The sequence below is a fragment of the Erinaceus europaeus genome, chromosome 16 (assembly GCF_950295315.1).
Source record: "Erinaceus europaeus chromosome 16, mEriEur2.1, whole genome shotgun sequence".
Taxonomy (NCBI): domain Eukaryota; kingdom Metazoa; phylum Chordata; class Mammalia; order Eulipotyphla; family Erinaceidae; genus Erinaceus; species Erinaceus europaeus.
Window position 1 is genome coordinate 35,034,577 of NC_080177.1, and position 15,934 is coordinate 35,050,510.

At 41.1% G+C, this 15,934-nt stretch overlaps 1 pseudogene; it reads left to right on the forward strand.

Annotated features, from left to right (window-relative positions):
• The first annotated feature begins 7,354 nt into the window (after positions 1-7,354).
• Positions 7,355-15,934, forward strand: part of LOC132533378 (uncharacterized protein KIAA1143 homolog) — a 36,979-nt pseudogene continuing 28,399 nt past the window's right edge.

The following is a 15,934-nucleotide window of genomic DNA, read 5'->3' on the forward strand; positions in this document are numbered from 1 at the left end:
GAGAGGATGTGGGGACAGAGGAACCCTTTTACATTGCTGGTGGGAATGTAAATTGGTACAGCCTCTGTGGAGAGCAGTCTGGAAAACCCTCAGAAGGCTAGACATGGACCTTCCATATGACCCAATAATTTCTCTCCTGGGGTTATACCCCAAGGACTCCATAACACCCAACCAAAAAGAGGTGTGTACTCCTATGTTCATAGCAGCACAATTCATAATAGCTAAAACCTGGAAGCAACCCAGGTGCCCAACAACAGATGAATGGCTGAGAAAGCTGTGGTATATATACACAATGGAATACTATGCAGCTATCAAGAACAATGAACCCACCTTCTCTGACCCATCTTGGACAGAGCTAGAAGGAATTATGTTAAGTGAACTGAGTCAGAAAGTTAAAGATGAGTATGGGATGATCCCACTCATCAACAGAAGCTGACTTAGAAGATCTGAAAGGGAAACTAAAAGCAGGACCTGATCAAATTGTAAGTAGGGCACCAAAGAAAAAACCCAGTGGTGAGGGGTAGACATGTAGCTTTCTGGGCCAGTGGGGGGTGGGAATGGGCGGGAGGGATGGGTCACGGTCCTTTGGTGATGGGAATGGTGTTTATGTACACTCCTAGCAAAATGTAGACATATAAATCAGTAGTTAATTAATATGAGAGGGGGAAATCAATTGTATGTCTCAAAGGTTCTCAGGAGACAAACTGAATCTTTTTAATAGATAGACTACGTATTTGATATGCGGACTCTCTCAAAAGCCTAGACCAAGTAGATTGGAGGCTTCCAATAGCACAGCTATATACAAGATACTGGGTACTGTACAGCAAACCATAACAAAGGGACTTTTCAAAGTTAACCCAATTAACAAATAATGTGATGATAATATTAACTATTGATTGTCTTTTTGAACCCTAAGACAGCAGGAACCTCACATCTTCACTATAGAGCCCCTACTTCCCCCAGTCCTGGCACCCATGGATAGGGCTCACTTTCCCGTATGCTTCTCCCAATCCATACCAAATAATATTGCATCCGCCGATCACAACCTAACCAAAGCAACGATTGCCATCTCAACATGCTTCACCTCAGAATGTATCCAGAGACTTCACGTGTGGAATGACAACCCTTCAGCTTCATTACTCGGGTGAGACCTTTCCTTTTATAGTACACTCTAATTTCATCTCAGGTAGTTCACTTTCTAACAAAGTCCCATAACCTAGACATACACCAGTTTCTGTGAGAGAAAGCGTATGCGCACACGTATCCATAAACTACTGCAAAATATATACCTGAAAGCAGGATTACACTAGAGTTTGCAGTGAGTACCTCCCCAACACTTCCTCTCCACTATTCCAATCTTGGGATCCATGTTTGCTCAACAAATTGTTTGGCTTTGTATGTTAACTCTCTTTTCAATCACCAGGTTCCAGATGCCACCAGGATGCTGGCTAGGCTTCCCTGAATTGAAGACCCCACCAATGTGTCCTGGAGCTCAGCTTCCCCAGAGACACACCTTACTAGGGAAAGAGAGAGGCAGACTGGGAGTATGGACAGACCAGTCAACGCCCATGTTCAGCGGGGAAGCAATTACAGAAGCCAGACCCTCTACCTTCTGCAACCCTCAACGACCCTGGGTCCATGCTCCCAGAGGGCTAGAGAATGGGAAGGCTATCATGGGAGAGGGTGGGTTATGGGGATTGGGTGGTGGGAATTGTGTGGAGTTGTACCCCTCCTACCTTATGCTTTTGTTCACTAATCCTTTCTTAAATTAAAAATTTAAATTAAAAAAAAAAAAAAAAAAAAAAAAAAGAAGTAATTAGAAGAAGCTCATAGGGTTTGCTTCTCTGGCTTGAAGGCTAGGCATTTGCTGCTTTGAGGAGGAAAGAGTAATTGAAAAGAATACTCTCTTACATTCACTTGACAAAAAGCAGAAAAGAACTAATAGAACTTATAGGATGTTCTCTTTGGAGCAAGTAGCATGTTTATACTGCTAACCATAATATCAAGTATCCTGAAGTCCCATGACAGGTATCTTTAGTTCTCTGTTCTCTCATGACTTTTTTTTTTCCACTTACTATTTCTCTATTTGCACTTTGCTGGAGCATTAAAGTGACAGAATTCAAGAACTTGTGCATACTTTGTTATCTTAAATGTGAAGTGTATCTGTTAAAAATGTTTAACTAAGATACTCATATGCTTATTTCTCTGACTTTCCTTCCTCATGTTCCTCTTTGACCTTCTACAAATGATACTGTTATGCCAGTGATAAACAGACCTTGGGGATCTTGCAGGTTTGGCTCCAGATCACAATAAAGCAAGTACCACAATACAGAGGGTCACATGAGTTTTTTTGTTTCTCACTACTTATAAATGGTCTGTTCACATTATGTTGAAGTCTAAAAGTGTGTAATAGTTTTATATATAATAAAGCATGGACATGCCTTAAAGGTTACACAGATATACAGAATGTAAACATAGCATTGGAAAAATGTTGCCAATAGACTTAAACCATGCTGGACTGCCACAAGTGCTAAGTTAGTAAAAGGCAAGCAAATAACAGCAAATCTGCAGTATCTGCATAACATAAGTGAAGTGAAGTACAACAAAACAAGGTATGTCCGTATAGATTTCAGAGGTCTACTGCTTTATAACTCTCCACAGAGGTTCACATCAATTGGAAAGGAAAAAGCATGTTTGTTATGAGAAAAGAGACTGTCAGTTACCTTAGGCTATTTCTTCTGCTTCCTATTACTTGCTATTCCTTTTTCCTACTGTCAAACTATTTTTCATTCATCTCAATATCTGAGCTAGATGACTACTTTTAGTGCCAAATCTTAATTTTGACCCCAATTCTCATAGTGACTTGTTGTCCCAGACAGCATCTACCACTTGTAATTACACATTCATTTATTGAGATTACACATTCCTTCCCATTAAATTGTAAATTTCACAAAAACAGGGGTTCTATTTTGTTCACCAGTGTAAAGCTATTGCCTTGTTCATTGTATAGAATCAAAACATATATTGAATGGGTTAATAGCATGCTTTTAAATGGAGATATGAAGTATTAATAAGCCTTCAATTGCTAAAGGGTTGATGTTGAGGACATTGATGTACCACCATTAGTTCCACTCTGTAGTCACCGTGTCACAGCAGTGCAGTTTGAGAAACTGATCTCTGCTCCCTCATACATAATTGGTCAAGGAAACATTAGTAACCTTCTGCCCCTTGTCACAAATGGCATTGCCCTGGTAACAATTATATTTTTAGTAGGAGAGAGCTAATGGCTTGAATTGATTCAATAATATAGAGGAAATAAGTGTTCTTTACTTGAAGAAAGACATCTACTCTTTTACCAGATGTGAAAGGAAGCACATTGTCACAATCCCCTAAAAGCCTCTGATTCCTGCATAGAGATGTCAGAGAAGATGAAACAGGTATAGATGGCATAACAGAGAGCAAAAAGAACCTAAGTCTTTTACCAAACTGGAGATGTCAACTTTCCAAACCCAATATTCTGGTGAGACCTTTCCTAACACCTGGGACTACCTAGTTGCATTTCAGATGGTGCTTTCTCTAGCAAAGTTATAGATCCTATTTACAGACTAGGGCCTAGGGAACTGGGTACATGTACACACATACCCATAAGTTAGGGGCAACCTCAGCTCCCAAGAGCCCTATTTCATCAGGGAAAGATAGAAACAGGCTGGGGGTATGCATTGACCTGCCAATGCCCATGTCCAGCAGAGGAACAATTACAGAAGCCAGACCTTCCTTTTTCTGCACCCCATAAAGAATTTTGTCCATACTCTAAGAGAGAGTAAATGTTAGAGGAAGATGACCAGAGGCTCTGAACTCCAATTCCATCAGGACCCAGAGAGAGAAGGGGGAAGGAGAAGAAGAAGAAGAAGAAGAAGAAGAAGAAGAAGAAGAAGAAGAAGAAAGAAAGAAAGAAAGAAAGAAAGAAAGAAAGAAAGAAAGAAAGAAAGAAAGAAAGACACACAGAAGTAGTAGGTATTACTTAGAAAGGAAGAAAAGGTAAGCCATAGAAATGGGCAAATATATAAAAATATAGACAGATAGTTATAGAAATAATAGTCAACTTATATCTGTGATAGTAGGAGAACTAATACAGTTTACTACAGAAAAATGGGGACACAGACTTTTGGTGTCAGGAAAGATGTGGAATTAAACTCCTGTCATTGTATACTTTTGTAAATCAATATTAAATCACTAATAAAAATGTAAGTCTTTGATAATATATTTATTAGGGACTGTATCAGCAAGTCTCAGAGAAACAAGAGACTGTGCCAAGGAGAAGGGATTTATGAGGAAGGGGAACAATTTTAATAAAAGGAAGACTTGTATGACTGGGTTATTGTGAGCCTAGACCTACAGGGATACAGAGGTTACATAGGCTCTTGTGCTGAACATGGCCCCAGATCAAACCAGTGGGGTTTACAGTTAATAATATTTATACACTTTTCCCATATTGGGACCTACTCTCTTCCCTGATCCAGCTTTCTGGTCCTTTTTCCAACTATGACACCATCTCCTCAGACAATAACCTGGGTCCACTTGCATACTAGATGTCAGGCACAGGCAAAATCTAGTAAAATCATGGGCCCTCTGGAATATATCTAAAACAGACCCAATAGCTTTTTCTGAAACAGAGATCTTCATTTGCAATATTCATGCCTTTAGGTTCATGATCAGTCAACAATTTTTTCTGCATTATATCTTAACTCTTTTTTAGCCACTAGGTTCCAGATGATACCATGATGCCAATCCAATTTCCTTGGGCAGATGACACCACCATGTGTCTTGTAGTCCTGCTTCCCCAGATCCCTGCCCTACTAGCAAAAGAGAGAGACAGACTGGGAGTATGGATCAACCTGCCAATGCCCATTTTCAGCAGAGAAGCAGTTATAGAATCCACACATTCCACCTTCTATACCCTACAATGATCCTGGGTCCATACTCCTAGAGAGATAAAGAATAGGGAAACTATCAAGGCAGGGAGATTGTATATGGAGCTCTGGGGGTGGGCAATGTGTAGAAATGTACCCCTCTTATCCTATGGTCTTGCCAATGTTTCCATTTTATAAATAATTTTTTTAAAAGATAAAAAGTGATTATAGTTGCTACAGTTCTTATTACTTGATGTTAGACTTAATGTATGATTATATTAACTATAACAATATTGGGTTCTCTGAGTTTATGCAGAGAACATCATGATGAAATTTATATTTCACAAAGTTTACTTAGGTTGCAAAGTTGATAATGCATTAGAGAGAGGCAAGTGTAAAGGCAAGGACTTTAAACAGAAAAGATTGTTGTATATTTCAGGCAAAGAATTTAAAGGTTTGGATGAAGGTAGGGTAGCAAAAAAGAAAGAAAATAGCACTACTTAGGAGATAGAATTGGCAGGATGTGATTACTGATGGAACGTGAAGGATGAGGAAAAAAGAAGAGATAGATGCTTCCAAAGTTTCAAGTATGGTTCATTTACCAAATGAAAGAACATCGTAGAAGAAATTGGTTTATTTTAAGTCATTGAGGAGTTTATGAGATATGGTGGGAGAAGAAGTAACTTTGATTTTGGACTTAATATATTTTAGCTACTTGTGAGACATCCAAAAGGAGATTCTTAAGTCAATAGTTTAATGTAAAATATATGTTTGGACTTTGGAAAAGAAGTCTAATCTAGAGATCTAATTTTGGTTGTCAACATATAAATTAAATTACTGGTGCCACAGAGTAGATGAAAATTTGGAGAGAGAAAAAACAATCAGATTCTAAAGGAAATCCAAACTCTAGAAGCCAGTCAGTGAATCAGAAATAATGAATTTAGTTACAAATTATTAGATTAACCCAGACTGGCTTAAACAATAAGTAGTTAGGTAATAAGGAGGCCCAGTGGCAAAATGGGTTTCAGGGGTGATTAGATTCAGAAGCTTAATTTCACTATTAAGTTCCAGTTTCCTTCCATTCTGGGCACTGCTTTATGCAGTGTTGGCCTTCTCCTCAAGCTGACTTTTTGTGTAGCTGCAAAGATAGCTGTCTACAATTTCCAAGGCTACATGTTTCTGTTTCCACACTGAGAAAGAAGTATAAGTCTATTATTTACTCAGAAGAGTTCTTTCCCTATAGAGTCTCCTATCAAAAACTCTTCTCCCATTAACTAGAATTATGTTAGATGTCCATCACTGATTGAGAATTAGATCAACTTAGAATGGGACTGTGATTAATTTGAACCCTGTACCACCCACACAAGTGGAAGAAATGAAGTCAAGTTCCCCACTGCTCACTGACTAAGCCTGAGGTCTGAAGCTCAAATAGCTGGATAACACTAGTGTGGTTAACACAATACAATTAGCTTGTATATTGAAGAGTAGGTAAAGACAGCATTCAGTAAGAGATGATGGGACTAAGAGATGGTTTGGGGATCAAGAGGAAAGTAAGGAGAGTGTAGTATTTTTGTGTTTCAGAAAAATGGCTCACTGGGATAAATAATGAAAGGTCAAGTACAATGAGAAGAGAAAAGGACTATTCTACTAGTAACGGGCAGCAACAGGAGGAGCAGGTGGGGAAAAATGGATGAGAAAGAACAAAGGGAATGGAGGAAGATTTTGGTTTCCCTGTTTGTGTTTATTTTGGAGATAAGACTCCAATGAATTAAATTGAATAAGGTGCCACACTTTAAAATGCTAGACTAGTTCAAGTTGCTGGACTAGTTTCATTTCACTCTTTCACAGATTTCATCATGACACAAAGGGCCTATAGTCATAGAAAAAGTAAGCTTCTCTGACAGGTGTGTGAAGATATTAAGAATCATGTAGGTCCTATGAAATTCCAGGGGAATAAAAATCCTGCTTAAGGTTTTCAAGACTTGAGAAAAATGGTCTCCTGGGCCTGCTGGGAAATTGTGCAGATGCAATCACATCTGCCATGTTGTCCCCTCAGGCTATTGCTAGTTCCCGCGAATGTTGGGACATTCTTGGAGCACCTTTTCCACCATGTTGTGCCCTCAGGGCATTGTCTATTCCCCACGATATTTTGGAGTGCTTTGGTTACTCCTCCCCCTTCCCATTCTTGCAAGAGCTACTCCCATAAAAGCCCTTCTTCTTCCGCACCTCACTCTCTTGCTGGCTCTTCACTTTGGTGTTCAGATGCAGCAAAGGTTACTGCGTGAGGCGGCCATTTTTGCTACCTCCACGTGGCCAACCTGCTTCTCTTTCACCCAACTATGAGGTGCCAGCGCAAATAAAGATTTGTGTCCCCTCTTCACTCCGGATCTCCCCTCTCCTCTGCGGCGCAGCATGACACCTGGCACCCAATATGTCCCGCACCCATGCCCCGCTGGGTGGCCCAGCCTGAGATCCAGAAAAGTCACCCAGACACAGGTAAGTGGCAGCTGCCTGACTCTGCGGCCCCGCGTTTCCCCCCACCATGGGATTTTTTCTGCTTTATATCCTTTTCTCATGGGACAGGCTCTCAATCTCAGAGATGCTTTAATTGTAGCTACACCATGGGTTCTCTTGGCTATATTTGCAACTTTCAGGATATGTATAAGGCATCCTGCCAAAAGGTTAATAGACCTCGAGGCTGAGATACAAGAGTTAAAGGATATATTCTCAGCACTTAAACACCCTAAGCCTTTTGCAGTCTGCCCCGAGAGTTCTGCTTCAGCAGACACATGTTCAGTTTCTCCTACGGCCACTACAGTGGCTTCCACTTCTGTGACTCCTCCCCCCACTGATACCTCATCATTAAGAGACCTTGAGTCTGAGATACAAAAGTTAAAAGAGATGTTCTCGGCGCTTAACCACCCTAATTCCTCTACAGTTTGCCCCAAGAGTTCTCTTCCGGCAGCTCCGACAGCCACCACCCCAGCAGCTTCCACTTCCGTGACTCCTTCACCCATATCATCAAACCAAGTCCACACCTTCCCGGTAAATGTGGCCCCCAATAGACAAAACCCTCAGGTGTGGCATCCATACTCCTTCCATACTCCTCCAAAGAACTCAGAGAACTCAGGCAGGGAGTGAAGGAGGACGGAATTCATACCCCATGGACCAAGTCCATTTTATGAAACTTTTTCCATCACCTTAATACCCGTCAAGTTTGGAAAGACTTAACTCTTGCTGCGCTCCCAGACCCCCTCTACCTGCAATGGGAGGCATGCTTTCGTGATGAATGCTCTAGACAATTCCAGAAAAATAGTCACAAACAGCTAGAATAGAATTTTGATGCATTGTTTGGAGCGGGAGAGTTTGAAACTGGAATTCAGCAGGCAGAAGCCAAGTTTTCAACTGGTTATTTTGAACAGGTATGCATCTGCGCAACACAAGTATGGGAAAGGTTAACCCCATCCACAGGAGAGGCCTCAGTCCCCATTAACTCCCTTTGCCAAAAAACCGATGAATCCTTAGCTGACTTCATTTCCAGGGTGTGGTCAACCTTAGAGAGAAAGATTTATAATCCTGAAGTCTGTTCTCTCCTCCTGCGTTCTATTGTCTGGGATGGCATGATTTCAGAATTACGTCAGACATGCCTTAGTCTTAAACACCAACACCAAGATAATTGGATTTTAGTGACACAGGAACTTAGATCAGGCTCTTATGAGGCACCCATTATGACACAGGCTTATGCAGTTACCCCACGTAATCAAAACGGGGCCTGCTTTCAGTGTGGTTGCCAAGGGCATTGGCGTAACCAATGTCCAGATAAGCTGCGACCATGCCTCCAGTCAGGGCAACCACGCCTCCAGTCAGGGCAACCATGCCTACAGGCAGGGCAACCCCGCCTTCAGTCAGGGAGCCAGAGGCCACGAACACCTTGTCCTAGATGTCAGAAAGGTTTTCATTGGAAGAGAGATTGTTGGTCCAAATTTCATAAAGATGGCATGCCCTTGAATGGTACAAATTTGGGGCCTGAGATTTTGTGGACCACTCTTGTTTTAGAACGAGGTCACTCTACTATGACAATAAGGATTGGCAATATTCCTTTTAAATTTTTGATTGACACGGGGGCAGAAAAGACAATTTTAAGGCAAGCAGAGGTTCCCCCAAATTGGGGACTCCTCCCACGACCCTGTTTACACGGAGTTGGAGGGTTGACCCAAGCCTTTCTCACAAGATATTCACTCATGTGGGAAGACCCTGAAGGGACTACTGGACACTTCCACCCTTTGGTAGCTGATATTAGCACTAACCTACTGGGAAAAGATCTTTTGAAATGTCTTGATGTTAGGATATCCACAGATGCCTCTGCAGAGCGTTAACACCCGCTCCTGCGAGATTAGATCTAATCAGCACCCCCAATACTAACTGCCACTGTTCGTAACCAAACTCTCTGCTTAGACTGGCTTTCTAATGAGCCTATCTGGGTGGAACAGTGGCCTTTGCCTAGGGATAAGCTAGAAATTTTAAAAGAGCTTGTCCTAGAGCAGTTGTCCTTGGGACACATTCGTCATTCCAGAAGCCCATGGAATACTCCTGTCTTTGTGATTAAAAAGCGCTCAGGGAAATGGCGCCTCCTCCAAGATCTCCGTGCAGTAAATAAAACCATGCAGGTCTGGGGCTCCCCCCAAAGGGGTTTGCCTCTTGCTTCTGCAATTACCACAGGAATTCCAATCATAGCCATTGATATACAAGATTTTTTTTTCTATGCCTTTGCATCTGCAAGTTTGTAAACGTTTTGCCTTCTCTGTTCCTTCTATTAATAACGCCAGCCCTGCCTATAGATTTGAATGGGTGGTGCTGCCCAAGGGCATGGCCAATAGTCCTACAATTTGTCAAGAGGCTGTTAAATCTGCCCTTTTTCCATATATTCATAAGGGCCTTAATGCTTTTCACTACATGGATGACGTCTTAATATGGGGAGATTTAGATACAGATCTCTGTGCCCTACGTGATTTTCTCATTCCTGCCTTAAAGAAAAGCAGCCTTAATGTATCTTCTGAGAAGACACAGCTAATTCCTCCAATATCTTTCTTAGGTTCAGAGATTTCTCTAACGCAAATTTACCCCTTAAAATCTAGTGTTACTTTTCCTTCTAATCTCACTTTTGCTTCTTTACAAAGTTTTCTTGGAAATTTAAGTTGGCTTAGGCAGTATCTTTATCTGCCTACTAGCTGACTCCAACCACTGTTTGACCTGTTAAAAGGAAACAAACAGCTCTCCTCAAAATGTATGTTAACTCCTGAGGCCTCCTTGGCACTGGAAAGGGTTAATCAGGCCCTCCAGGACATGCACTTTGTTCGATTCTCCCCCTCCTCTTCAGTAAACTTTCTAATCTTTAACTCCACCCCCACAGTAGTGGGGGCATTGTGGCAGAACCATGGGGTTCTCGAGTGGCTTCACAAGCCAGTAGGTGGAGCTCCAAGACTCCTCACTGAGATAGACGCGTTAGCATTCATGGTTTGCCAAGGAAGAAATAGGTCTGTGCAGGTCTTAGGGAAAGAACCGGATTTAATTATTCTGCCCTTTTCTCTCACAGATACAGAGTGGCTCATATGCCATCATTCCCGTTTTGCCATAAGCTTCGTAGGGTTTCCAGGACAAATAGATAACCATTTTCCTTCTAATAAGTTGATAGCTTCTTTACCTCTTTTGCCCCTACTAGCACCTAAACTTTTCTCTCGAGATCCCATCCCTTCTGCTCCTACAGTCTTCACTGATGGTGGAAAAAAGGGAGCTGCTGCTCTTATATATTACCCAGACAAACAACCCCCTAAACCTCTCTTTACTGAGCTTCCTGATAATTCCCCTCAGTACAAAGAACTTTACGCTGTTTTCCTTGCATTAAAAGCTGTACCAGAATCCTTCAAACTTTTTTCTGACAGTGTGTATACTGTTAACTTACTCCCATGGCTTGTTAATTCTTATGTGAGAATTGATGACAACCCACTTTCCCCTCTCTTGATTCAAATCGCCTCTATGCTCTGTTCTTGAATCCAACCACTGTGTATTCAACACCTTCGTTCCCACAGCCCTCTTCCTGGTTCCCTGTCCGAAGGGAATGCTGCAGCTGACCGCCTTGCCTCCACAGGAACTCTCCTAGTCTCTGTCTCTGATTCTGCTGACTTTCATTCCCTAACCCATGTTAATCTTAAAGGCCTTCGAGCTCAATTTCCTGATGTTTCTTTACCAAAGTTGAAACATATCCTTGCTACATGTTCTTCCTGTGCAAGTCTCATAAAAACACCTGCTATTCAAACTCTTGGGGTTAACCCCCGAGGCTTAAAAGTCAATGCTCTTTGGCAAATCAATGTCACCCACATACCAAACTTTGGCAAACAAAAATATGTGTTTGTCTCAATTGATACCTTTTCTAAATTTATGTGGGTGACAGCTTGACAGCTCAGACGGGAGAAAGCTCTAAAAAGCTTATATGCCATATGCTCTCCTGTTTTGTTGTAATGGGCTTACCTCTTCAACTGAAAACTGACAATTGGACTACATTTACCAGTAAACAATTAAAATATTTTTGTTCCCTCTGGAACATTACTCATAACACAGGCATTCCCTATAATCCACAGGGAAAAGGCATTGTCAAGAGGGCCCATCAAACCCTTAAGGCTCAATTAAATAAAGATAAAGGAGGAATTTACCCCCCCCCCCAATATCCAGCTGGCAAAAGCCTTAACTACATTAAATCTCTTTAATATTTACAATAACTCAGACTTACCTCCTATTATTCTTCACTGGCAAACACCAGCTATTAAGGTCAAGTGGAAAGACCCATTTGATAAAATTTGGAAAGGGCCAGACCCCCTATTGACCATGGGGAGGGGTTTCACATGCGTTTTCCCACAGAATTACTCTAAACCTGTCTGGGTTCCTGCCCGCCATGTCCGACAATACCCGCATGATGGCACTGCTATCCCTGAAGAACAAGAAATACTACAAGAGGACTAGATGCAGGATACATCCCAGGATCCATAATATGACATGGCAGAATCTGGAAAATCTGGCTCACAGAGCCCTCTCTCCTATCCTTTCTCTGAATGTCTTATGTTATGACTGGCCAGTTGTGTTTTGTGAGTGAGTGTGTTGAATGACCAAAAATTTTTTGTATGACCCATCTGCTCAGAGTATTCTAAAAGGTAATTGACTTTATATAAAAATGCTGGATGCAGCCAAAGTTTCTGGAGATGTCCAGAAACATCCCCCCAAAATTTTTTCTCTCTCTTTTGATTTTTATATATAAATTTTGGTATATATGTAAGTGCTTAGTCTTAACCCGCTGCACTACCGTCTGACTTCCCTGTAAGTGCTTAGTCTTAAACTGTGTGAGTAAAGACGGATATAAATTAGTTTTTAAAATGATACGTTTTTATAACAAAAGTTTTTTTCCTCCTGTGTGTTATAACTAAATGCTTATAGGTATGTTTCAAGTTTGGTAAACATTAACTTAATGGTTAAAAGTGTAACCTTGAAGCTACATTAATACCAGGCAAGGTAAAATTAATTTGCTAAGTAACTAACTATTTAAGGTAAAGTCTAAATATTTAACGTGACAATATATCCTCAAAACTAAAATGCAAATTATCTATACAGGGTGCTTTTGGAGGGCCTCCAAAAGTGCCCTGTAACCTATCTTGTGGAAATTAATCCACAACAGATCTGGCATCAATCTGGCACTGTAAATGTTAAAACCATTGTCACTAACATGTGTTAACTCTCTAAGTAACCTGAGTCTGTTTATAGTCCAAAGTAAAAATAGTTAAAAAATCAAAATATATATTTTAAACAAAATTGGTCTGAAGATCCTGCTGTAGAGACTGCTACGAGAGGTAACATTAGATGACCTTCAAACAAAATCATAAAGATATTTAAACAAATTATAATCATCGATGTATCAATTATAGTAAACCTCTAACTTGTTACAAGTTTTATTTTTTTCACAAGTAACTGATTACAGCTATCAGGCCTTCATATGAAGAATCATCTGTTCATATGGTAAGGTATTAAACTATAAGAAGTTCCTCCATATACAACTTATGTGAATTAACAACATTCACATAATCTTGTACACTTAACTGGTGTATCTTGTCTTGCCACCATAGGCCTGCCATTGTCAGCCAACAATTTAAAGACGTTTCCCTTTATAACATCACCCATGCCACAGACATCCTTTACTACCCCCAAAGACAAATGGCTGTTCCCCTGGACATCACATCCACTGACTGCTTCCCTTAGACTTGAGATATGATCCCACCTCTTCATACCAATGGATAAATTCCCCCTTCCTTACCTGGCTACCCTCAGTTGTGGGACCCTTGCTTGTTTTACTTCTTCTGCTCACAGTAGGTCCTATAATTCCTAACAAGCTCATGGCCTTTTTGCAACAACAGATTGATGCCATAAAGATGCAACCTATACAAGCTCACTATCATAGGCTGGACATGGCAGAATCTGGAGTTGCTGCGGAGGATTTGCCCCCCTCCATCAGAACATCCACCATGTAGAGGGCTGGCTAGCCAATGATGGGTAAAGGGGAAACTAGCGCTATCCAGTCAACCTAAGACAGGGCACCTGGTACTACTGGGCAAAAATGACCAGGTGTTCCAATGACGGGTAAGACGGAAGGCTGATCCCCAACCTAAGATAGGCACAGTCCACCCTGCCACAAAATAAAGTCCACCAAACATCAAAACATGCACCCTTATATATATATATAAGAAAGGGGGACATGTGGGGAGCCACATGTGCCCTCAAGGTTGCTACTGGCATGACTATAGAGTCTTTGTTAAAAGATAAGTTCCTGATTCCCTACACCTTAGAGTCTTTGTTAAAAGATAAGTTCTTTTCCCCCGTGAATCACCCAGGACCTTCCAGATAATGGCTGATTACCATGACAAATAATATAATAATAACAATAGTAAATAAATAGGAAAAATACATCCCCCAATACTCAGTTGGCTAAGGCACCAAACCTCTTTTTCTATAAAAAAAATTCAAATCAGATGCCCTAACCACGAGAAGCAGATTGTTTGTGTTTCTTTCACAGGAATCCAGAAAAAAAACAAACAACCATCTGGACCCCTGCACACTCTGACATCACCAACTATATGGCATGACTACAGTGGCACACCCCCGGAAACCCTAGATGTCACCTGATGTGATCTGAAGAACCTGATTCACAGACTCCAAGGACAGAACTTTTTTACTGCCTGTCTGCCCTTTCTACTTCTGCTTTGTCTGTCACGTTTTGGTGGTTCCAGCTCACTGTCTACAGAGAAGCAGAATTCCAGTGGCTGACCTTCCTCATGCAGTGTTTCACCCCCTGCCATTTCTCCCCCTAGTCACCTACTTTGGACTGAGACTTCTATTGGACTTGCTGGTATACCCTTTGGACACTTTAGACAATTTTACAGCAGCTTCCTTCCCTTCATGCTGCCTATACTGTGGCCATTAGATAAAAGGAAAGGGGGAGATGCTGGGAAATTGTGCAGATGCAGTCACATCTGCCATGTTGTCCCCTCAGGCTATTGCTAGTTCCCGTAAGAGTTGGGACATTCTTGGAGCGCCTGTTCCACCATGTGGTGCCCTCAGGGCATTGTCTATTCCCCCGCGATATTTTGGAGTGCTTTGGTTACTCCTCCCCCTTCCCATTCTCGCGAGAGCTACTCCCATAAAAACCCTTCTTCCGCACCTCACTCTCTTGCCGGCTCTTTAATAGGTACATTACAAAAGAAGTACCTATTGTTGAGTGGTGAGGGAGAAATTGGGCCAGAAGTTTGAAGAGCATGAGAAAGTTTTAAAATTGCTACTGCAGAGGACATAATGATGTGATAGTCTGAGAAATGTACTTGTATTATTTGATTATAACACCATCACAGGGGAAGGATAAGACCTTGGATTTAAAGATGTAAAAAGTTTTCTGGTTGTGTGGTATTAAACAATAATCACTTGCCTATAATTAGAAGTGAGAGCATAAGGTGACTAGATTAATGCAAACACTGTTGTGCTAGGGTCAATGAAAGAATAGAGAACCAATAGGACTATAGAAATTTTATAATAAGAGGAGAAGCCAGACCTTCCACCTTCTGCATCCCACAATGACCTTGGTTCCATACTCCCAGAGGGTTAAAGAAAATAGGAATGTTATCAGGGGAGGGGATGGGATACAGAGTTCTGGTGGTGGGAATTATGTAGAGTTATACTCCTCTTACCCTATGGTTTTGTCAATGTTTCTTTCATATATATATAAAAGAAGAATGTTCAAAAGGAAGGATACTGGGATCTATCCTTGATGTTGAGGAAGTGAAACCAAGGTATGCAGAATGAAGAAAAAATAGTCAGTTGATGGAGGGCTCAGTGTAACTGAAAATTTACTGCAATGGTAATGATTTAGCTAGCAAACAGTAAATATGGGCAGAAAGATAGAAAATATCCAAATAAGTGATTTTTCTGGAAGAGAAGTTTCAGTTACTAACAATATTCTGTGTCTCTCTTTTACAGTGATGGCCTCAGTGAAGTAGTAGCAAAGGTTCATTGGTGATAGGGCAAGTCAGAAATGAGAGACCTGCTGTCTAAAGGGGTATCTTTGGATATTGGTCTGCCCTAGTAATGGTGGAAAACAGACACAAAGATTTCAAATTCCCATGACCAGAGATTATTCCTGAGTAATAATCAATGATTAATAAAAAAAAAATCTCCTGGTTCGAGCCCCCTGCTCCCCACCTGCAGGGGAGTCACTTTACAGGCAGTGAAGCAGGTCTGCAGATGTCTATCTTTCTCTCCCCCTCTCTGTCTTTCTCCTCTCTCAATTTCTCTCTGTCCTATTCAACAACAATGATGACATCAGTAACTACAACAATAAAAACAAGGGCAACAAAAAGGAATAAATAGGTAAATATATACAAAAATCATGAAGTACAAAATCCAGACAACTAAGTTCTTACTCAATCATGCTCATTAAA